The following is a 22,400-nucleotide window of genomic DNA, read 5'->3' as shown; positions in this document are numbered from 1 at the left end:
AAAGAAAGAGTAAAAATGTCAATCCCCTCATGGTGTTTATGGGTGGGAAGGAGGCAGGAGGGGGTAGGAGGGAAAGGGGGGAGTCAAAGTACACAGTCCAACATTCTTTCTTCCTGGCCCTTATGTAAAGGAAAACAGTCTAGCCACCTTTATGATTTGATTTTAATGACATCTAGAAGGATTGCAAGTGATTTTCATTAAAAATGTACTTAACAGGTAGAGAATGTAAGCATAAACATCCTAGAAAAAAATGAAGAAAAATAAATGTTAAAGCAAATGTAAACCCAGTTATATAAATTACCATAGGACCTGGTTAACTTACCCACACAGGCAAATAGGATGCTTTTTGATTTTTGAGCACTAAATAGTCATAGTGCAGATTAGAATTCTATGATTTTATACCGATTCGTTAGTTGCAACAATTACCTTTCTTAATGTATATTGAAGTCCCATCTTCAGAAGGCATCATTTTCATTTTTAAAATGATATAATTTGTATTTGTTTCTTACTTTAATATTGCTTCCCATTAATTTACTTCATTTCTTCCAATGGTGAAACTCCACTTACATAATATGGGTCTCTGATGGCGATTGTAGTTTTTGCGTCTTTGATATAACCGAGATGCATTTGGACTCCAAAGAGGTTCACTGGCCTTAAAATAGAAAAGGACCTTTCTTTTCTGCTCTGTGGGGACTGCTATTCTCGCTTGTTATTTGTTTAATGAACTCCCTCAAAAAGGCAATCTAGACTACATGGCCAAATCCCTTCTTTCTTCTCTTACACACAGCAGTATGGCTCAGTGGAAACAGCACAGGCTTGGGAGTCAGAGGACATGGGTTCTAATTCTGCCTCTGCCACTTGTGTGCTGGGTGACCTTGGGCAGGCTACTTAACTTCCCCATGCCTCAATTACCTCATCTGTAAAATGGGGATTAAAACGTGTGAGTTCCACATGGGACAACATAATTACCTTATATTTACTCCAGCGCTTAGAATAGTGCTTGACACATAATAAATGCTTAACAAATGCTTTTTTCCCTCTGGAGCCTTTTTATCCATGGACTGTACTGTATCATTTCCAAAGTTTCCCTCCTCCAGGAACTCGGAGGGGTGATTTCTCTTAGGTTAAGTGTGCTTATCCATAGTGATTCCATGACTTCTTCCACCCATCAAGCACACCTGGAATAGTCTTCCACTACTCAAGAAATGCTCACGAGGCAGAGACACTCACTAAAGGAAACAGGCTAAGAAATACAAAAGTCAAAGCGGGATAGCAGTGGTAAAAAGCAGCCTCATTTCTGCACCTTCTGGCCCCTGAAGATGAAGCTTACCACCATGGTAAAGACTGGGCTAAGTCAGGGCCACCGTGTCTAGGCGTGAAGCCAAGCCTGGCCAGATGATCCAAAACCACTCCCATTTTCCCTCTAGTGATCCAAATTTCAAGACTCCTATACCCTCCCTTCAACCCAGCTCCCCTCCCAAGACACCAAAGGGTTTCTCTTTAAAACATAAGGCAGGAAAGGGATGTTGGGAATACAGTCCCCATAGCTTCCTTCCTTCTTCAACCCAACCAGCACAGTCTCCCACTCTTTTGACCCTCACTCATCCGAACCCAGAGTTTGCTCCTTACTGTTCCCTTGGTGACTTCAGACTTTATCAGTTCCAATCACAGTGCAAAGACAACCTCAGAATGGAATGGGAATTTCCCCACCCTCACAGCCTCAAGTTATAAGTGTGGGCTGCAGTATAGTGGAAAAAAGCAGACAGGTCAAGAGAGAGATTTGGAGAGTTTTATATACATTTGATATGATACTTGTGAAGCACTTACTATGAGCCAGGCACTCACTCCTTAGGTTGGACACAGTCCATGTCCCATATAGGGTTCATTTTACAGATGAGGTAATGGGGGAACAGAGAACTTAAGTGACCTACCCAAGGTCACACAAGAGACAAGTAGTGAAACTAAGATTAGAACTCAGGTCCTTCAGACTCTCAAGCATTAGGGCACACTGCTTATATCAAATAGTTTGAAGAGAAACGGGTGACCATTAGAGATTTTGAGGAGTCCAGTAGTGCGTTCTGAATGGCATTTTAGGAAGGTGGTCTGATCCCCCTCAAGATATAGAATAGACTAAGGATGAGAGAAGTCAAAGCAAGGAGACCATTAAGGAGACTGATGAAGTACACCAGCCAGGAGGCGACCAGGGTTTGTATTAGAGGATGACCGTAAAGTCAGAGATGAAGAAATGGATCCTGGACATACTGTGGATTAAAAACCACTAGGATTTTGAGGCAGGCTGAAGTTGAAAGGTGAAAGAGATGAGTCAAAAATTGATAGTGATATTTATTAAGTACTTCATGTCAGGCACCATACTAAATGTTGAGTTGTGAATAAAATTAACAGTTCCAGGTACAAGTGCCATCCCACATTGATTTTCAATCTAAGTGGGGAATGACAGACATATAGAAGGCAATAATAAGTTATAAACAGTTGGATCATTAAAAAAAATGAAAACTGACACAATATAAGCATTACATAACTTAGTGTTTGGAGTGGGCAGTGTTTGGTTATCTTACTGCTTCTGGTGAAAATCCTGGATTATGAATGGTTTGGCTTCTCCAATATTCTGGACATTCTAAAGGCAGTTTCTGGACAGGCCGTGCTCCAGCTATCAATCATACTTATTGAGTACCTACCAAATGCAGATCATTGTAGGGCTTAGGAGTGTACAATACAACAGAGTTGGTAGATGCATTCCCAGCCCACAGTGAGCACACAATCCAGGGGAGTGGGGGAGGCAAATTTATACTTATTAATGTGAATAAATAAATTACAGATATTTAAATAACCATCTCGCTGTCCCTCAATCTCATCTATCTCACTCCCAACCTCTCACCCACAACTTACCTCTGGCCTGGAACGTCCTTCCTCCTCATATCAGACAGATTCATTCATTCATTCATTTAATCGTATTTATTGAGCACTTACTGTGTGCAGAGCACTGTACCAAGTGTTTGGGAAAGTACAAAACTGCAATAAAGAGTGACAATCCCTGCCCACAACGAACTCATAGTTTGGGGGGGGGGGGGAGACACTCATCAATACAAATAGACATCTATATAAATAAATAAAATTAGAGATATATACATAAGTGCTGTGGGGCTGGGAGAGGGAGAGAGCAAAGGGAGCAAATCAGGGCGATGCAGAAGGGAGTCAGAGATGAGAAATAGTGGGGCTTAGTCTGGGAAGGCCTCTGTGAAGAAAGATAATTGCTCTCCCCCACTTCAAAGCCTTATTTAAAGCACATCTCTTCCAAGAAGCCTTCCCTGATGAAGTCTTCCTCTCCTCTCCTCCCACTCCCTTCTGCATCACCCTGACTTGCTCCCTTGATTCATCCTCCCTCTCATCCCCACAGCATATATGTATAAATCTGCAATTTGTATATTTATGTATTTATATTACTGTCCATCTCCCCCTCTAATAATGATGATATTTATTACATGCTTACTTTGTGCCAGCCACTGTACTAAGTGGTGGGGTGGATGCAAGCAAATTGAGTTGGACACAGTCCCTATCCCACGTGGGGATTACAGTCTCAATCCCAATTTTACAGATGAGGTTAACTAAGGCCCAGATAATTGAGGTGATTTGCCCAAGGTCACACAGCAGACAGGTGGTGGAACTGGGATTAGAACCACTAAACCACTACACCATTCTGGTTCCCCAATTGCCAATCTATTTACTCTACCTAGACTGTGGGCTCATTGTGGGCAGGAAATTTGTATGATTGTTGTTTCTGTAATGCACTTTCCCAAGCGCTTAGTACAGTGCTTTGCACACAGTAAGCGTTCAATAAATATAATTGAATGAATGAATGAATACATAAATGCTATGGGGCTACGGAAGGGCTGAATAAAGGGAGCAAACCAGGTAACACAGAAGGGAGTGAGAAAAGAAGAAATGAGGGTTTAGTATGGGAATGTCTCTTGAAGGCGATGTGCCTTCAATAGAGCTTTGAATGTAGAAAGACTAATTGTCTGTCATTGAAGAGAGAGGATGTTCCAGGCCAGAGGCAGGATGAGGGTGAGAGGTCAGCAGTGAGATAGACAAAATAAAGGTACAGCGAGTATTAGAGGAGTGACATTAGAGGAACCAAATATATGGCCTAGTTGCAGTAGGAGAGCAGCAATGTGAGATAGGAGGGGGCAAGGTGATTGAATGCTTTTAAAGAGTTTCTTATTGATGAGGAGATGATTGAGCTGAAATATTTTGTAGAAAATGATCCGGGCAGCATAGAGAAGTTTGGAGGGAGGTCAGCAAGCAGGCTGATACAGTAAACAAGGTGGGATAAGATAAGTGCTTGTATTAACATGGTAACATTGAATGGAGAGGTGGATTTTAGCGATGTTGTGAATCTTGAACAAACAGGATTTAGTGATATAGATTGATTATGTGGGTTGCATGAGCAAGATGATTGTCGTCTTGTCATCTCAAGGATATCCTGCAGGGATAAGAAGGGTGGGCTTCTACTGGGGTGCGAGAGAGGATGAGGAGTCTGATTGACATTGGGTGGGCTGCCCCATGGACCTGGAGTAATAGGGTCAACAAGATCACCAGCTTTTGGGATAGAAAGGGTGGTGGTGGTGTTTTATAGTACAATCAGAAAGTCATGAAGGGGAGAAATAGATCCAAGGATGGATGCCTAGAAGCTCACTTTCAGCATGACTGAGTTTCAACTGCTGGTAGATTGTCCTTGAGAAGAGGTGGAAGCAGCTGGAAATGAGGGATTGTATAGCCGATGGAATATAGGGCTGGTGAATAGGATGAGCGGATTGGATCATCATCAACATCAATGGCATTTATCGAGTGCTTACTGTTTGCAGAGTACTGTATTAGGTCATTTGGAGATTAATGTTAATGATAATAATAGTGATGATGATATTTGTTAAGCACTTACTATGTGCTAAACACTGTTCTAAGCGCTGGGGTAGATACAAGGTAATGAGAATGTCCCACGTGTATCTCACAGTCTATTTTACAGATGAGAAAACCGAGGCCCAGATAAGTTAAGTGCCTTGCCCAATGTCACATAGCTGACAAGCAGTGGAGCCAGGATTAGGACCCACGACCTCTGACTCCCAAGTCCGTGTTCTTTCCACTAAGCCATGCATTATAATAGAGTTGGCAGACTCATTACCTATCCACAGCGAACCTACAGTCTAGCAGGGAAGACAGATGACCTTTTTGTAATGATATTTGTTAAGCGCTTATGTGCCAGGACTGTACTAAATGCTGGGATAGATGCACACTAATCAGACTAGACAGAGTCCATGACACATAGTCTTAATCCCCATTTTACAGATGAGATAACTGAAGCACAGAGAAGTGAAGTGACTTGTCCAACATAGCACAGCAGAGAAGTTGCAGAGCCAGAATTAAAACCCAGGAACTCTGATTCCCAAGAACTTGCATTTTCCATTAGGCACTGCTTCTCTCACTGCTTCTGTTGCACTCTAAATTTCTCAGGTTGCATAATCAGATTTGGGAGTGTGAGACCAGTGTGATTCCACCAAAGGAGGAGTCCACTGTGGAACTCTCTTACCTGCCAATGACAGTTCAGTAAATGAATTTCACATGCCAAAATTCAGAGTATGAAGACAGGATCTTGGCAGTGGTTGGGGTTAAATGATTTTTCATTAATGTGGGAGAGGTTGCAGCAGACGAATCTTTCTCCATTCAGCCGGCTAATCAATCAATTAATGTGTATTGAGTGCTTACTGCATGCCAAGCACATTGTTAACCACATGATAACCTATTCCAGTGCCTACAACAATGCTTGTCACATAGTAATAATTACGGTATTTCATAAGCCCTTACTATGTGCCAAACACTGTTCTAAGCACTGGGGTAAAGACAAGGTAATCAGGTTAGACACAGTCCCTTTCCCTCATGGGGCTCACAATCTTTATTCCCATTTTACAGATGAGGTGACTGAGGCACAGAGAAGTGAAGTGACTTACCCAAGGTCACACAGTGGGCAAACCTTATAGCCGGGATTAACAACCCATGATCTTCTGACTCCCATGCCCATGTTCTATCTACTATGCCATACTGCTTCTCACCGTAGTAAGCACTTAACAAATGCCATCATTATTTTAAACTTTTAGGATAGTTTTTGCAATAAGTCCTATGGGACATACAAACATGTGAAACTGTGTTATTTCTTTACAGGGAACGTAGTTTAATGAGCTATGGTGCCTAGCATACTGTTAGAAAACATCTTGGAAACCTGGTACCAGAAGTCAATCATCCTAAATATAATTCTGCCTCGTCACCTCGTGGACCCCAGAACGAGATGAATGAGCAGAGGGAGGTGCACTGCTCTGCCTTCTTTGTCTTATAGTAAGTCAGATGACGGAATAAATAGAGTTAGAAAAACAGGATATTTAACTTCCTTGTTTTAAATGCAGCAGAAATCAGAGAAAGGACCCAAACATTTCCCTTTACCAAATGATGCCAGAAAGGCAGAGGTGTTGACGGCTCACTGTTTTTGGCTTTGAGTCTTGATGGTGACTGCAAACGGAAGGGAGGATGGAGCATAACGTGGGAGAAGGGAAGTTCAGGGCAAGTCATCTACCTGCTTTGGTGTCTGGAAACCCAACTTCCTAACATCATTGCCAAAATGATTTCGAGTAACTGATTATCAACTTGGAGAGTGGGGAGGCCAGGGCAGTTGGTTAAGATAGAAAAAAGGATCTAAGGTAACAGTGCTCAGCACATAGTAAGCGCTTAACAAATGCCACAAATACATATGAAACTGGAAAAAATGATGAACTGAAAATAAAGGAAAACACCTCCATTTTTCAAATAGGCTTACCTGCTGTAGGAGGGATTTAGGTAAGATTGAAAGGAGTTTCCTGAGATCAGGAGCAAGGAAAAGATTGTTGAGGGTGGGGGTGGAGGGACCTTCAGTATGTCAACAAACAGGACAAATCACCATTTTCTCAAATGGTTTTAGTCTGATCCTGTCTGAAGGTAGTGAAAGCAAAGCAATGATTACTCAATATCAATCAATCAATCAATCGTATTTATTGAGCGCTCCCTCGGAGTAGCAGGAGTTCACGCTGAAATGAGTTTTTCCCACTGCTTATGCCCCACTTTGGGAAGCCGTTAGGGTTTAACACTGAATCTCTCTTGTATTTCAACAATTTCTATTGCAAGACATTATGAATTCCAAATGGCTCTCTCATTTATACTTGGATTTGAATGCTTTGTTCACCCTTCCCTCTGCCCCATAGTACTTTTGTATATAACTGAAATTTATTTATTTATATTATTTTCTAACTACCCCCCACACACTATAAATTCACTGTGGGCAGGGAATGTGTCTACCAACTCTGTTGTATGTACTCTGCTAAGTGTTTAGTACAGTGCTGTGCAAACAGGAAGTGTTCAAAACGTAGATATGATTGATTGATTGTTGATTGTGCTAGTGTTTAACTGTCTGGGATCCTGAAATATGTTTTCAGTTTAAAAGAATTGCATCCTTCATCCTTCTAAAGAGAATGTCCCTATAAAATTGAAATTAGATTTTATTACTATTACTTTGCTTATCCAAATGAAATCAGTGTATTTCAGTCATAGAATATCAGTGCTGATTATGCCTTTTGAATCCGAGTTCTAGGAAAGCCCTATTTTTGTAGAAATTTATCTGTATGAATACATTCCCTACAAGAACAGGACTGTTTGTATGCGACACCAATTGAGATCAATGGGTGCCTGATCCCCCAGGCAGTAAGATAATGATATGCTTGCTTGGTATTATTTTAAATTTTAGGAAAATATTAATCCCTCAAAGTGCTTGAAATTGGAAATAACCATCCATAATTATTTCATTTCTTCATTGATATAGCAGATATGGTTTTGTTCTTGAAGATGACAGAATTATAGTGGATTTCTGATAAAAATAAATTCCATTGTGTTGTTCAGAATTCAGGTAATCATATATTTTTATATTATAAGTACATTGTTGAGCCCTGTGCGGGACAGGGACTAGGCCTGATGTGATTACTTGTATCTACTCTAGCACTTAGAACAGTGCTTGACAATAATAAGTGCAAAATAAATACCATACTCACCAAATACCACTAACGTCATTGTTCAGGAATATGACCATAGATTTTGTATGATCTCTTTTCAGGATGATACTACGATATTCACTCGAGTTTCTCTATTATTCCAGTGTGCATTCACTTGAGCTACAGAAATAAAAGCCCCACTGTTTACCCATTCTATCTATTTCTATCTATTCTGGATTTCCTGTCAGGATAAACCAGGTGCTATATATTTACCCCACCCCGTAGTACAGACATTCTGAGAGTAGCCAGATCTTTAAAAAAAAGGAAAAAGAAATGGATATTCCCAAAATGCTTTGCTCAGAGAATGGTCAACACCACAAGATAAATTGGCTCGTGAATTTTTTTGTCATAAAATGTAACAGGAGTCCAGAGTAAGTTGGGAATCTGATATAGAGCATCAGGACAGTTTTAACAAATAGGTTAACTGAGCATTTCCCAAGGTCCTATCACCAGGAGCTCTTTATGCCACTGAGGGAATACCCTTAAATCCAATTTGCAATAGTCCTCAGATATATTCCCCACCTCTGCCAACACCACATTCTATCTCCTTCCGCAGCTGCTGCTGTGCTGGTGTTCATAGAGCTACAGGAGCAAATAATCCTGGCAAAATGGAAAGAGGACAGGAACCACTCTATGGGATTCTCAGAATCCAATAGAGATTTAAACTGGATCTAATATAGATATAGTTGTTCTTTTCAAGCCTGTATTGTTATATTTTTTCTTCATTCACTAAATATTTATATTTTATGCATTCACATATCCTAGGTCTGATATACAGCACGTCCACTAGTCAAATGATAAAGACAAAGGAGAAAATTAGACCAAAAATGGATGCCATCAAGGGAATTTAAAGAACCTAAATTATGTTTAAAAGTGGTGATTTCTTGATCTTACACTGAAAGAAAAAAAAATTATCAGCACGTATGCCACAGAAATAACAAGTAGAAATCAGAACTCAGTGACTGAGTTCTTTCTGTTGGGATTTTCCATTACCTAGCTATCTGTAATCCTCTGTGCTATCCAGTACTAATGAACCTAAGAGTGTTAATCTGACTGATAGGAAGTTCATGCCTTCTGGGGCTGCTTCTGGCAATTGTTCAAACCTTGTGGATATTTAGTTTACTCTTCTGTGGACCCAAGGGCATCGATAATTTCTTCTGTGACACACCTCCAGTGTTAGAGCTCATGTGTGCAGACACCTCTGTGCTTGAACTCTATACACTGATGGGCACCATTTTGCTGAATATTGTCCCATTCCTTCTCATTCTGCTCTCCTACATATACATCATCTCTACCATCATGAAGATGTCATCCACTGAGGGGAGAAAAAAGGCCTTTTCTGCCTGTCCCTGCCACCTTATTGTTGCCACTCCCTTCTGTGATGCAGCCATTCTGACCTACCTACGGCCCAAAGCTAGCTCCTTGGCAGAAAGCAGGAAACTACTGACCCTCTCGTACAATCTCTTGACTCCCTTATTGAACCCCCGATCTACAGCCTATACAACAGTGAGGTGAAAAGGACCTTGAGAAGAATACTGCAAGAAAATGTGTTCGTAAAGACTAAATATTGCTTTTGGTTATTCTCTGTCAATGCTAATTCTGAGTTTGAGAGGACGTAGTGCTTTAGATCCAATTGAATTGTTTGTACCTGTGGGACAAGGATTGTATCTGCCTGATTATCTTGTATCTTCCCCAGGCTTAGTATAATGCTTTGTACAAAGTAAGAAATTTACAAATGTTTATCATCATTATTATTATTGTTATTGGTACTATTTTAGAGTCAGTGGAGTAATTAATTTCATTCCCCTTCTTTAGGCCAGATCTACACAAAGTTTTGAGGGAAAATAAATTGCTGCCCAGGGGGTGAGTTTTCATTTCTTCATGTTCTGTTATAAACATAACATTCACCAAAAAGAAAGTTACAGGCTTGTGCGTTGACTCTTAAGAGGGACAATGACCTTGTGAATGTCTGTCAGTGGGACACACTTAGTACTGCCCCTGCCATACATTTGTCTGTCTGTGTCTGCCTGTGTGTCCATCTGTCTCTTTTTCCAACTATCCCTCTGTCTGTCTCTGTGTCCAACTATATCTCTATGACTCCGTGTCCATCTATCTCTGTTTCTGGGTCTGCTTCTCTCTCTGCATCAGTCTGTCTTTGTCCCTCTCTGTGTGAGGACAGTGGGGAGGAAGGGGAGAGGAGCTCCCCAGTGATGTGAGAGTAGGAATTGAGCTATAAGCTTTCCTAAAATGGTTCTCTGACAGGAACAATATTGGAGATGGGGAGAGAAGTTTCAGACATTAAGTCCCAGTTCCTGCTCTGAGAATCTTCTCCACATCCCACTTTCCTGCTCATCTGACACTGCCCTTGTGCAGTGGCCCAAATACATCTGTCAGCATTGTAAAGGAGAAGGCAGCTGATGGAGGAATGGAGGAATTAGTGCAGTTGCTCAAGCTTGGAGCTCAGGAAGTAGCTCCACTTGTGCCTGAAGATCTTCAGTGTAAACTCCTCATCTAGACGGCAATCTTCTTGTGGCCAGGGAACATACCTACCTGTCTACCAACTCTGTTTCATTGCACTATCCCAAGGACTTAATACATGTTCTGCACACATGAAGCACTTAATAAATATGATTGATTGTTAAGAAAGCATCAGTGAGAGGCATAGACCAGATATCTCCCTTTAACGGCAGTGCCCTTGGTGACAACTGGCAGAAGCTGGCATAGCCAAAGACCAGCTCACCTGAATAGAAGGACATGGCATGAGTGGGAAAGTACCTTACGGGAAATAGTATATCCTAGTTAGCATTTAGTTTATTTAATGTATTTAGTTTCTCCTCCCTTGCTACCCAAAGCAGGAGAAAGCACATTCCCATGGTTCAAACCAAACGTGAAAAAACACAAACCATATCTATTTAGAGAGACAGAAAGACTTAGAGGAAAGAGGCCAAGATTGGGAATCAGTAGACCCAGGCTTTAGTGACAGCTCTGCTACTTATCTACTGCATGACCTTGAGTAAGTCACTTAAATTGTTTGTGCCTCAGTTTACTTATCTGTAAAATGGAATTAAAATGCCTGTTCTTCCTCCTCCCTAGATTGTGAGCCCCATGAGACAGACTGTGTCTCACCTAGTTAGTTTGTATACCAGTGGTTGAAGCATATTAAGTGCTTCATAAATCTCAGTATTGTTATTACTATTATATAATAGAATAAACTCAATCAATCAATCAATCAATCGTATTTATTGAGCGCTTACTATGTGCAGAGCACTGTACTAAGCGCTTGGGAAGTACAAATTGGCATCACATAGAGACAGTCCCTACCCTACAGTGGGCTCACAGTCTAAAAGGGGGAGACAGAGAACAGAACCAAACATACCAACAAAATAAAATAAGTAGGATAGAAATGTACAAGTAAAATAAATAAATAAATAAATAAATAGAGTAATAAATATGTACAACCATATATCCATATATACAGGTGCTGTGGGGAAGGGAAGGAGGTAAGACGGGGGGATGGAGAGGGGGACGAGGGGGAGAGAAAAGAAGGGGCTCAGTCTGGGAAGGCCTCCTGGAGGAGGTGAGCTCTCAGCAGGGCCTTGAAGGGAGGAAGAGAGCTAGCTTGGCGGATGGGCAGAGGGAGGGCATTCCAGTCCCGGGGGATGACATGGGCCGGGGGTCGATGGCGGGACAGGTGAGAGCGAGGTACAGTGAGGAGATTAGCAGTGGAGGAGCGGAGGGTGCGGGCTGGGCAGTAGAAGGAGAGAAGGGAGGTGAGGTAGGAGGGGGCGAGGTGATGGACAGCCTTGAAGCCCAGGGTGAGGAGTTTCTGCTTGATGCGCAGATTGATCGGTAGCCATTGGAGGTTTTTGAGGAGGGGAGTAATATGTCCAGAGCGTTTCTGGACAAAGATAATCAGGGCAGCAGCATGAAGTATGGATTGAAGTGGAGAGAGACACGAGGATGGGAGATCAGAGAGAAGGCTGGTGCAGTAGTCCAGACGGGATAGGATGAGAGCTTGAATGAGCAGGGTAGCGGTTCGGATGGGGAGGAAAGGGCGGATCTTGGCAATGTTGCGGAGCTGAGACCGGCAGGTTTTGGTGACGGCTTGGATGTGAGGGGTGAATGAGAGAGCAGAGTCGAGGATGACACCAAGGTTGTGGGCTTGTGAGACGGGAAGGATGGTAGTGCCGTCAACAGAGATGGGAAAGTCAGGGAGAGGACAAGGTTTGGGAGGAAAGACAAGGAGCTCAGTCTTCGACATGTTGAGCTTTAGGTGGCGGGCGGACATCCAGATGGAGATGTCCTGAAGGCAGGAGGAGATGCGAGCCTGGAGGGAGGGGGAGAGAGCAGGGGCAGAGATGTAGATCTGGGTGTCATCAGCATAGAGATGATAGTTGAAGCCGTGGGAGCGAATGAGGTCACCAAGGGAGTGAGTGTAGATTGAGAACAGAAGGGGACCAAGCACTGAACCTTGGGGAACCCCCACAGTAAGAGGATGGGAGGGGGAGGAGGAGCCTGCAAAAGAGACTGAGAAAGAACGACCGGAGAGATAAGAGGAGAACCAGGAGAGGACGGAGTATGTGAAGCCAAGGTCAGATAGCGTGTTGAGGAGAAGGGGGTGGTCCACAGTGTCAAAGGCAGCTGAGAGGTCGAGGAGGATTAGGACCGAGTATGAGCCGTTGGATTTGGCAAGCAGGAGGTCATTGGTGACCTTTGAGAGCGCAGTTTCCGTGGAATGAAGGGGACGGAAGCCAGACTGGAGGGGGTCGAGGAGAGAGTTGTTGTTGAGGAATTCTAGGCAGCGCGTATAGACAACTCGTTCAAGGAGTTTGGAAAGGAATGGTAGGAGGGATATGGGACGATAACTAGAAGGTGAGGTGGGGTCAAGAGAGGGTTTTTTTAGGATGGGAGAGACATGGGCATGTTTGAAGGCAGAGGGGAAGGAACCAGTGGAGAGTGAGCGGTTGAAGATGGAAGTTAAGGAGGGGAGAAGGGATGGAGCGAGAGATTTCATAAGATGAGAGGGAATGGGGTCAGAAGCACAGGTGGCCGGAGTAGCACTTGAGAGGAGGGAGGAGAGTTCCTCTGAGGATACCGCTGGGAAGGATGGGAGAGTAGCAGAGAGTGTTGAGAGCCGGGGGGTTGGAGAAAGGGGGGAAGAGACTTTGGGGAGGTCGGACCTGATGGATTTAATTTTGTTGATGAAGTAGGAGGCCAGATCGTTGGGGGTGAGGGAAGGAGGAGGGGGAGGAACCGGGGGCCTGAGAAGGAAGTTGAACGTACGGAAGAGCTGGCGGGGGTGATGGGCATGGGTGTCAATAAGGGAGGAGAAATAGTTTTGTCTGGCAGAAGAGAGGGCTGAGTTAAGGCAGGAAAGGATAAACTTGAAGTGAACGAGGTTGGCATGGTGTTTAGACTTTCGCCAGCAGCGTTGGGCAGCTCGAGCATAAGAGCGAAGGAGGCGGACAGTGGCAGTGATCCAGGGCTGTGGGTTAGTGGTGCGAGAGCGGCGAAGGGAAAGGGGAGCGAGCGAGTCTAGCTGAGTAGAAAGGGTAGAGTTGAGAGCAGTAATCTGATCATCAAGACTGGGTAGAGAGGAGAGGGCGGCGAGGTGGGGTGTGAGGCGCTCCGAAAGATGGGTGGGGTCCAGAGAGCGGAGATCTCTGTGAGGGAGTAATACGGATTTACAGGGGAAAGGAGTGTGAGTGAGGAGGCAGGTGAGAAGATTATGATCAGAGAGGGGGATCACCGAGTTGGTGAGGGTGGACACAGTGCAGCGGTAGGAGATGATGAGGTCGAGGGTATGACCAAGTTGGTGAGTGGGTGAGGTGGGGTGGAGGAAGAGGTTGGCAGCGTCAAAGAGAGATAGAAGGCGGGCGGCAGAGGAGTCGTTAGGGATATCCATGTGGATATTGAAGTCTCCGAGGATCAGAGTGGGCATGGAGAAGGAGAGAAGGAAGGTGAGGAAGGGGTCAAAGTCGTTAAAGAAGTTGGAAGTGGGGCCCGGAGGGCGGTAGATGACGGCTACAAGAATCTGGAGGGGGTGGTAGAGGCGAATAATGTGGGCTTCAAAGGAAGGGAAGGAAAGGGAAGGGGGAGGAGGGATAGTGCGAAAGCGACATTGGGGGGCGAGAAGGAAACCGACACCTCCTCCTTTTCCGGTGAGTCTGGGGGAGTGGGAGAAGAAGAGGCCTGCACTGCAGAGAGCAGCAGAAGAGACCGTGTCGTCCGGCGACAGCCATGTTTCAGTTAGGGCGAGGAGGAGTAGAGAACTGGAAAGGAAAAGGTCCAGGATGAAAGGGATCTTACTTAAAACGGAGCGGGGGTTCCAGAGGCCACACTTGGCATCAGCTGTCGAGGGAGGGGGGGAGGGTGAAGGGTGCGAGGGGTGGGGAGGGTTTGGATTGGGATGAGTTGGCGGGGGCCTGGGCGGGGAGAGGGGGAAGGGGGGTGGCAATGGGAAAGGAGAACTGGGATGGGGTGGGGGCGGGGAGAAGGGGAGGGGGGGGGCCGGGAGGGAGAAGCGGAGGACCTGCTCTGGTACAGAGGAATCCTTGGTAGGGGTTGAGGGGGAGCGGTCTTGGTGGGTGAGAGGGAGGGAAACAGCTGGGTGGGAGAGGGGAAGGGGAAGGTGAGGAATGGGAATGGCAGTTGGGAGCAAGGGAACTGAAAGTTCATGGTGAGGTCAGCAGGGTGAGTGACAGTACCGCGGGGGGTTAACAATTGAGATGCAGAAGCAATAAAACAGTAGCAATGATAAAAGTAGGCGATGGCATCACAGGGTGTAGTTGAGCAATCAATATGCTATGGCAATAATAGAATTGGCAGACAATGATGCCACAGAGAGCAGATACAAACTATTAAGAGCTGGAGTAGGGTGGGCCAGTTAAGGGGGGGGGGGTCGGGGAGCAGAGATACCTGGGGAGGGGAGCGAACAGTCAACTAGCATGGGAGGGCTGAGGAGGTGTGAATGAGGTTGTCGTTAATGTAACATGTAACATGGTGCTGACAAGGTGCTAACAAGGTGCTAACAGGGCTTTTTACCTGGGGGCGGGCGGGGGAAGAGTCAGTCAGGACCGGACCGGGAAGGGGGGGGGGGGGGATGAGGGGCACTTTACGGAGGGCCTCCTAAGTGGGGGGGTGGAAGCAGGGGGGGCGTCCGTGGGGGCGCTGAGATGGCGGGTGGGTGGGCGGCCGGGCCTCTCGGGAACGGAGTCCCGGGCGTCAATGGCGGCGCTCTGAGGAGAGGAGCCTTCCGGGAGCGGCAAGGCCGCGCGGTGTGATGGCGGGCGGGCGGGCGGGCCTCTCGGGAACGGAGTCCCGGGCGTCTATGGCGGCGCGCTCTGAGGAGAGGAACCTTCCGGGAGCAGCAAGGCCGCGCGGTGTGATGGCGGGCGGGCCTCTCGGGAACGGAGTCCCGGGCGTCAATGGCGGCGCTCTGAGGAGAGGATCGCTCCGGGAGCAGCAAGGCCTCGCCGTGTGATGGCGGGCGGGCCTCTCGGGAACGGAGTCCCGGGCGTCTCGCGGTGTGATGGCGGGTCTCTCGGGAACGGAGTCCCGGGCGTCAATGGCGGCGCTCTGAGGAGAGGATCCTTCCGGGAGCGGCAAGGCCTCGCGGTGTGATGGCGGGCGGGCCTCTCGGGAACTCATTTGTAGTTATCAGAGTGTTTGGATAACTATTAGAGTTATATTGAAAGTCAGCTATCATTTGTTTTTCAGTTGACTGACTTTCAAGCATTTAGTTAGCAAAGCCAGCAGGAGCTATTCTGCTTTTTGTAAGAAGGTGGAAAAGATCCACTCTAGGCCTTTGCTAAATCACTCTGAATAGTATACTCAACAATAGTTCACTAAATGGGTTAGGGCACAGCGATGCCCAGGACTGCTTGAAGTTATGAAGCTATTCTGTTCTGTGAACACAGATGGTGTCAGTCCTCCCAGCAACTGGCTCATGGTATAATAATAATTATGGTATTTGTTAAGCACTTACTATGGGTCAGACTCTATACTAGGCACTGTACATTGTACGACGCTATGATATATGCTGTTGGGCCTAGAGTGGCACGGCAAAAAATCGTGGATGGGTCAATGCAAGCCATCACTACTTCTGCAAACCTAACTCAAGCACATAAAATGCTGGTATCAGGAAATACATTTCCATTCTTATTCATTCATTCAATCGTATTTATTGAGCCCTTACTGTATGCAGATCACTGTACTAAGTGCTTGGGAAAGTAGAATAAAGAGTGACAATCCTGCCCATAATGAGCTCACAATCTAGAAGGGTGGTGACATACATCAGCCATTGGTGCTTGAGTAAGGATCACCTAAATGACAAGGGGCCAGATATAGTGTACTATTTTCATTGCTGAATAGTGATAGCATGCAAAAGATTCTCTTTCAAAGACACTCATCATCATCAATCGTATTTATTGAGCGCTTACTATGTGCAGAGCACTGTACTAAGCGCTTGGGAAGTACAAGTTGGAGACAGTCCCTACCCAACAGTTGGCTCACAGTCTAAAAGAATGAATATGGTCTCCTTCTGCAAGACCAAAACTGTATTCTAAAACCAAGAACCAGATGCCTTATTATATACCTTGCCAAATCCTCTCCTCTGTTTAAGTTTCCCATAACAGTTAACACTGCTATGATCCCCCTTTCACTGGCAATCTTGACTTTATCCTTCTCTTCTCCCTCTTTTTCAACCACCATGCTCCGTTCATTACCAAATTTTGTCAGTTTTCCCACATAACGTCTTCAGAATCCATTCTTTCCTTTCCTTGGAAAGCAGCATGATCCAGTGGATAGAGCAAGGGCCTTAAATTCAGAGGTCCTGGGATCTAATCTCAGCTCTGCCACTTGCCTGCTGTGTGATCTTGGGCAAATCACTTACCTTCTCTGTACCTCAATAATCTCATCTGTAAAATGGGGATAAGGTACCTGTTCTCCCTTCTTCTTAGACTCTGAGTCCCATGTGGGATAGACAAAATTAAATTGTATTAAACTTAATGCTTAGCACAAAGCTTGGCACATAGTAATCACTCAACCCCACAAACAATATTATTATTATTTCCAGTCACACAACTACCATGCTCACCCATCCCCTGTCGTATCCTGGCTTGACTACTACAACAACCTCTTTGCTGATATCCCTCCTCCAGTTTCTTTGTTTTCCAGACTATATTTTACTCAGTTTCCCAGATTATCTTTCAAAATGGTGCGGTGACTGGGTCACACTCCCAAGAGCTTTACTATAGTGGTGTGCACACAGGAGATGTCCAGTAAACGCTAATGATTGATTGTCTGTTGCATCCCCAAATAGTTGGGTAGGATAAGTTGAACAGGCATGGATCAACTATTTATCCTTACGGTAGTGAGGCAATAATGAGATAATACATCTTCAGCTCTTAAAACACCATCCATTCCATCACTGAGCCATCTTAAAATTGACTTAGTAATTACTGAAACCCACTGTTCATTCATTCATTCAATCGTATTTATTGAGCAATTGCTTTGTGCAGAGCACTGTACTAAGCTCTTGGGAAGTACAAGTTGGCAACATATAGAGATGTTCCCTACCCAACAACGGCCTCACAGTCTAGATGTACTGATGTAAAATACTCTTTTGAAGTTACAGAAAATGGAACAGAATTCTTGGTGCTGCTCCCTGAACTCCTGAATTTGATGTGCTCTGAAAATCATGTCTGCTGGTCCAGGGATTCTCTGGCTTCACTCTTGCCACCAATTTACAGATAGTATATTTCACCTAAAACCCCACTTTTCCCTTTCCCTTCATTTTTTTCCTTCCTGCTTCAACATTTTTCTCTCCATTTCCCAATCTCTCTTTCCCAAACTTACCTCCCTGCCCATTTTCAGTTCCTCATACTCGCTTCTAGTTTTCCAGTTTTATTTCTTTTGCCATGTCGCAGTGTTCCTGCATCCTTGTGTTTCAGGAGGCTGTTGTCCTTTTAATGTTGACTTGCCCTGAATTTTGTTGCTAAGTAAACAGTATTCTCACTGTGCACTTGTTGCTAAGTAAATACTATTCTCACTGTGCACTCCATTTTTAATTTCATACTCTTTTTCTCTTTTTTATTATGAGTTCATAGGCAGGGGTGTGTATCTGGAAGTTTGCATAAGTATGGAGAGACACTGGGCGTTTTGAAAGTGGAGGTGAGTTTCTCACTGAGTATGTGGAGGAGGTCAGTTGTGTATTCACCCTGGAGCTCAGAGAAGGACATTTTCTTGTAGGACAAATGTCTAAGAGTTTGGCTGTATTGGAGACCAAATGATTCTTTAGACAATGCAGAAGGGAGGATTAAAGGGGAGAGGGCAGTCCTTCCCCTCTCGATCCAAGTAGGAACAATAATGGGAAATTGTTCAGATTCATATTTCCTGGAGGAAAGGAGAAATATCATTCCAGTAACCAGCAGAGTCTGTTTCTAGGTAAGGAAAAAAGTAGAGAATGAAACAGAATAAAGGAATCAAGGAGAAACCTGCACCACACTAATGAAGTCTTAAGGGGCTATGAAACTATTTGAAATCACTGAATGTTTTCTTTGCAGCTTAATGAGCTCATTAATATTAAAATCACTCCTAGAAACCTGGTCCCAGAAGTCTCTGAAGACCCTGCATTTAATCCTGTTGAACTATAGCATGGATCCTCTGAAAACGGGGACAGATTTGTATTGGGAAGGGAACTGGAGTGCTGAAAAAAAAAGGGACCTCTCGCACTACCAAGACGCTAGGCAGCGGGGGAAGAAAACGAAGAGTGGAGCTTCCTCTCTCTCAGTTCTGATTGATTCCCACAAGTGATAGCCAACCACTGGCCAGTTTAGAGTCATCGCAGCTTACCCTCTCTCCATAGGTCCTGGGTCAATACCCTAGTGAGACCTAGCACACATTTAGTGGTGAAAATCCCAGCATTCTAAGGTGGGTGTTTGGATTACGAGAGTCTTTATCATCTTAAAATGACAGTCAAGGCTGGAGGAATTAGTTCAGAGAAGTTAAGAATGAGATGCCCCTTTAAAGAATGTATCAGGAACCAGAGATGGGTAGGAAATGCTTGCCAAATTATAGACTTAGGTGAGACAGAATGAAGGATGTTCTGATGGTGGGGGTTTTAGTATGTTGAAATACATTAATAAGGGAGATGGTGGGATTTCCTCTTTACAGGGAAGACAAATCCTATTCTGTCTGGAAAGGTTTATTTTTTATTTTTGTCTCAAATCTAAGGGATCTTCTAGATAACACAGTAAGTCCTTTTAAGCACTAGGATCCTCCAACTGCCTAAGCTACATACTCGGAGTGGGCCATTAACAAGAAGTTGAAACTTTTTCAGTCATTCATTTCGTTTCTCTTGTCCTGTCACTCTGTTGATTTTCTGTTTGTCCTTAAATATGCAGAACCTGAAAATGCAAAAATAAAAAAAACCCAAAATACTGGAAAACGCTATTCTAGAAGCAGCGTTCCTCAGTGGAAAGAGCATGGGCTTGGAAATCAAAGGTCATGGGTTGTAATCCCGACTCCACCACTTGTCAGCTGTGTGACTTTGGGCAAGTCACTTAACTTCTCTGTGCCTCAGTTACCTCATCTGTGAAATGGGGATTAAGACTGTGAGCCCCATGTGGGACAACCTGAACAACTCCCCAGTGCTTAGAACACTGTTTCACATATAGTAAGTGCTTAACAAATACCATCATCATTATTATTATCATTACAAAATTATGTAGTAATACTAATGGTGGTATTTAAGTGCTTACTATATGCCAAGCACTTTTCTAAGTGTTGTGCACTGTTCTAGTATGTTCATGAATCCTGATTTCATTATTTGGGAATCAAACTGGTGCCTTGGTGTGGTTTCTACTTACTGAATAAGTTTAATTTTACTTAATGGCATTTCTCTGTCTCCTGTGGAGGTTCATCTGGACCCATAAGAAAGCTTTCCACAGTTATTACAACTAGTATTACAACTATCATTTAGTTAGTACAATCAGATTGTCCAATCAAAAGCAGCAGAGTGAATCTTATGGGGATTTTAAGATTATGGAATAATATTGGTAAATTGAGGCTGTTGATCAGGGACACGGTGCAACTTCTATTGCTAGCTCCTTCTAGGAGTTGCTGCAGCTAGTTCTCCTTTGGTAGTGGGGAGAATCTAAGATGGCTTTGCCATTTTGGTTAGTAAAATGAATAAGTTGAAGCTGGGATCAGGTAGGATTCTGAATGTACTTGTGTTCCTTTCAGGTGTTGTCCTTTCAGGTGTTGTATTGGTTTCCTTATATCTGAACCTAGGCTTGAAACTCAGGGAAATTGTTTCGGCAATTCTCATTGCTTAGAAGTAAATCTACAGTGTTGGGCCTTTCTATTACCTGACCCAACAGGTAATATGCGCTAATCAAATGGAAGGGGACACCACTCATCTTGGCATTTCAGAAGCTGCGAGGAGAAACAAAACTAGATATAAAGAAGATTAACTGAAAATATTTTGAAAGAAGACACCAAATTCCTCTTCCTGCTCTACCCACAGCCTGCTGCAGAAATGGGAAGAGGCAATCACTCCTCGGTGACTGAGTTTCTTCTCGTAGGATTTTCTAAACTTCCTGAACTGCAGTTTCTATTATATTATTCTTAATAATTTAAGTGATAATCCTAAAAGGAAATGTCCTTATTATTCTAGTCACCACAATGGATCGTGTTCTTCAAACACCAATGTATTTACTAAGGAATTTGTCCTTTCTAAAAATTTGCTTTAATGCTGTCATCGTCCCTAGAATCCTTGTTATTCTCTCCAGTGAGAATAAGAGTATTTCCTTTGCTGCTTGCTTTGCCCAATTGTTCTTTCTTGTCTTGGGACTAGTGAATGTTTTCTGTGGGTGCAATATCTTATGACCACTATCTAGCTATCTGTAACTCACAGTGCTACCCAATACTTATGAACCAACATGTGTTTAGCTACCTAGCTGGTGATTCCTGGAGCTTGGGACTGATGGTAGCAATAATACAAACTGTATGGATATTTGATTTTCCCTTCTGCAGACCTAATGGTATCGATCATGTCTTCTGTGACACCCCTCCGTTGTTAGGGCTGGTGTGTGCAGATATTTATCTGTTCGAGCTCTGTGAGCTGACGGGTACCATTTTCATCATTATGGTCCCATTCCTTCTCATTTTGCTCTCCTAGGTCCACATCATTTCCACCATCCTGAAGATGTCTTCTGCTGAAGGAAGGAACAAAGCCTTTTCTACTTGCTCCTCCCATCTCACTGTGGTCACTCCATTCTACGGTGCAGCTGTTCTAACATTTGTGGGCCCCAAACTGGCTATTCAGCAGAAAGCAAGAAACTGCTGATGCACTCGTATATTCTCCTGATTCCCCTGTTGACCCCCCTGATCTACAGCCTACAGAACAGTGAGGTGAAAGAGGTTTTGGGGAGAACAGTATGCCAGAAGACTTGTCTTAGAGACTAAATGTTGAATTTACTTCATCAATGGAAATTCTGAGGTTAGCAGCTTCATATTGATTGAACGCTAAGAATATACATGGCATTAAGATTCTTAAATTAAACTCCTTTTCATAAGCAATGAAGTAACCCAGCGCTGTGGCTCCGTGGAAAGAGCACGGGCTGGGGAGTCAGAGGTCATGGTTTCGAATCACTGCTCTGCCACTTAATGCTAATAATAATTATGGCATTTGTTTAGTGCTTACTATGTGCAAGGCACTGTTTTAAGCTCCGGGGGTGGATACAAGGTGATCAGGTTGTCCCACGTGGGGCTCATAGTCCTCATCCCCATTTTACAAATGAGGAAACTGAGGCTCAGAGAAGTTAAATGACTTGCCCAAGATCACGGATCAGACATGTGGTGGAGCTAGGATTCGAACCCATGACCTCTGACTCCAAAGCCCATGCTCTTTCCCTGAGCCACGCTGCTTCACTTGTCAGCTGTGTGACCTTGGGCAAGCCACTTGATTTCTCTGTGCCTCAGTTACCTCATCTGTAAAATAGGGATTGAAACTGTGAGCCCCACATGGGACAACTTGATCACCTTGTAGCCCCCAGTGCTTAGAACAGTGCTGTGAACATAGTAAGTGCTTAACAAATGCTATCATTATTATTCTTATTAAGTAACATTTTTTGTCTTCCCTTAGGTGTATTTATTTGTTAATATAATTGAAAATAGTCTTGCAGATAACATATTATTATATCCATGATCATACTGCCGTTGGTGATTCAACTTTGTTGAGAAATACAGTAATTTTCA

Source organism: Tachyglossus aculeatus, unplaced genomic scaffold, assembly GCF_015852505.1.
Source record: "Tachyglossus aculeatus isolate mTacAcu1 unplaced genomic scaffold, mTacAcu1.pri scaffold_87_arrow_ctg1, whole genome shotgun sequence".
In the NCBI taxonomy this organism is placed as follows: Eukaryota; Metazoa; Chordata; class Mammalia; order Monotremata; family Tachyglossidae; genus Tachyglossus; species Tachyglossus aculeatus.
Note: the sequence above shows the minus strand (reverse complement) of the source record.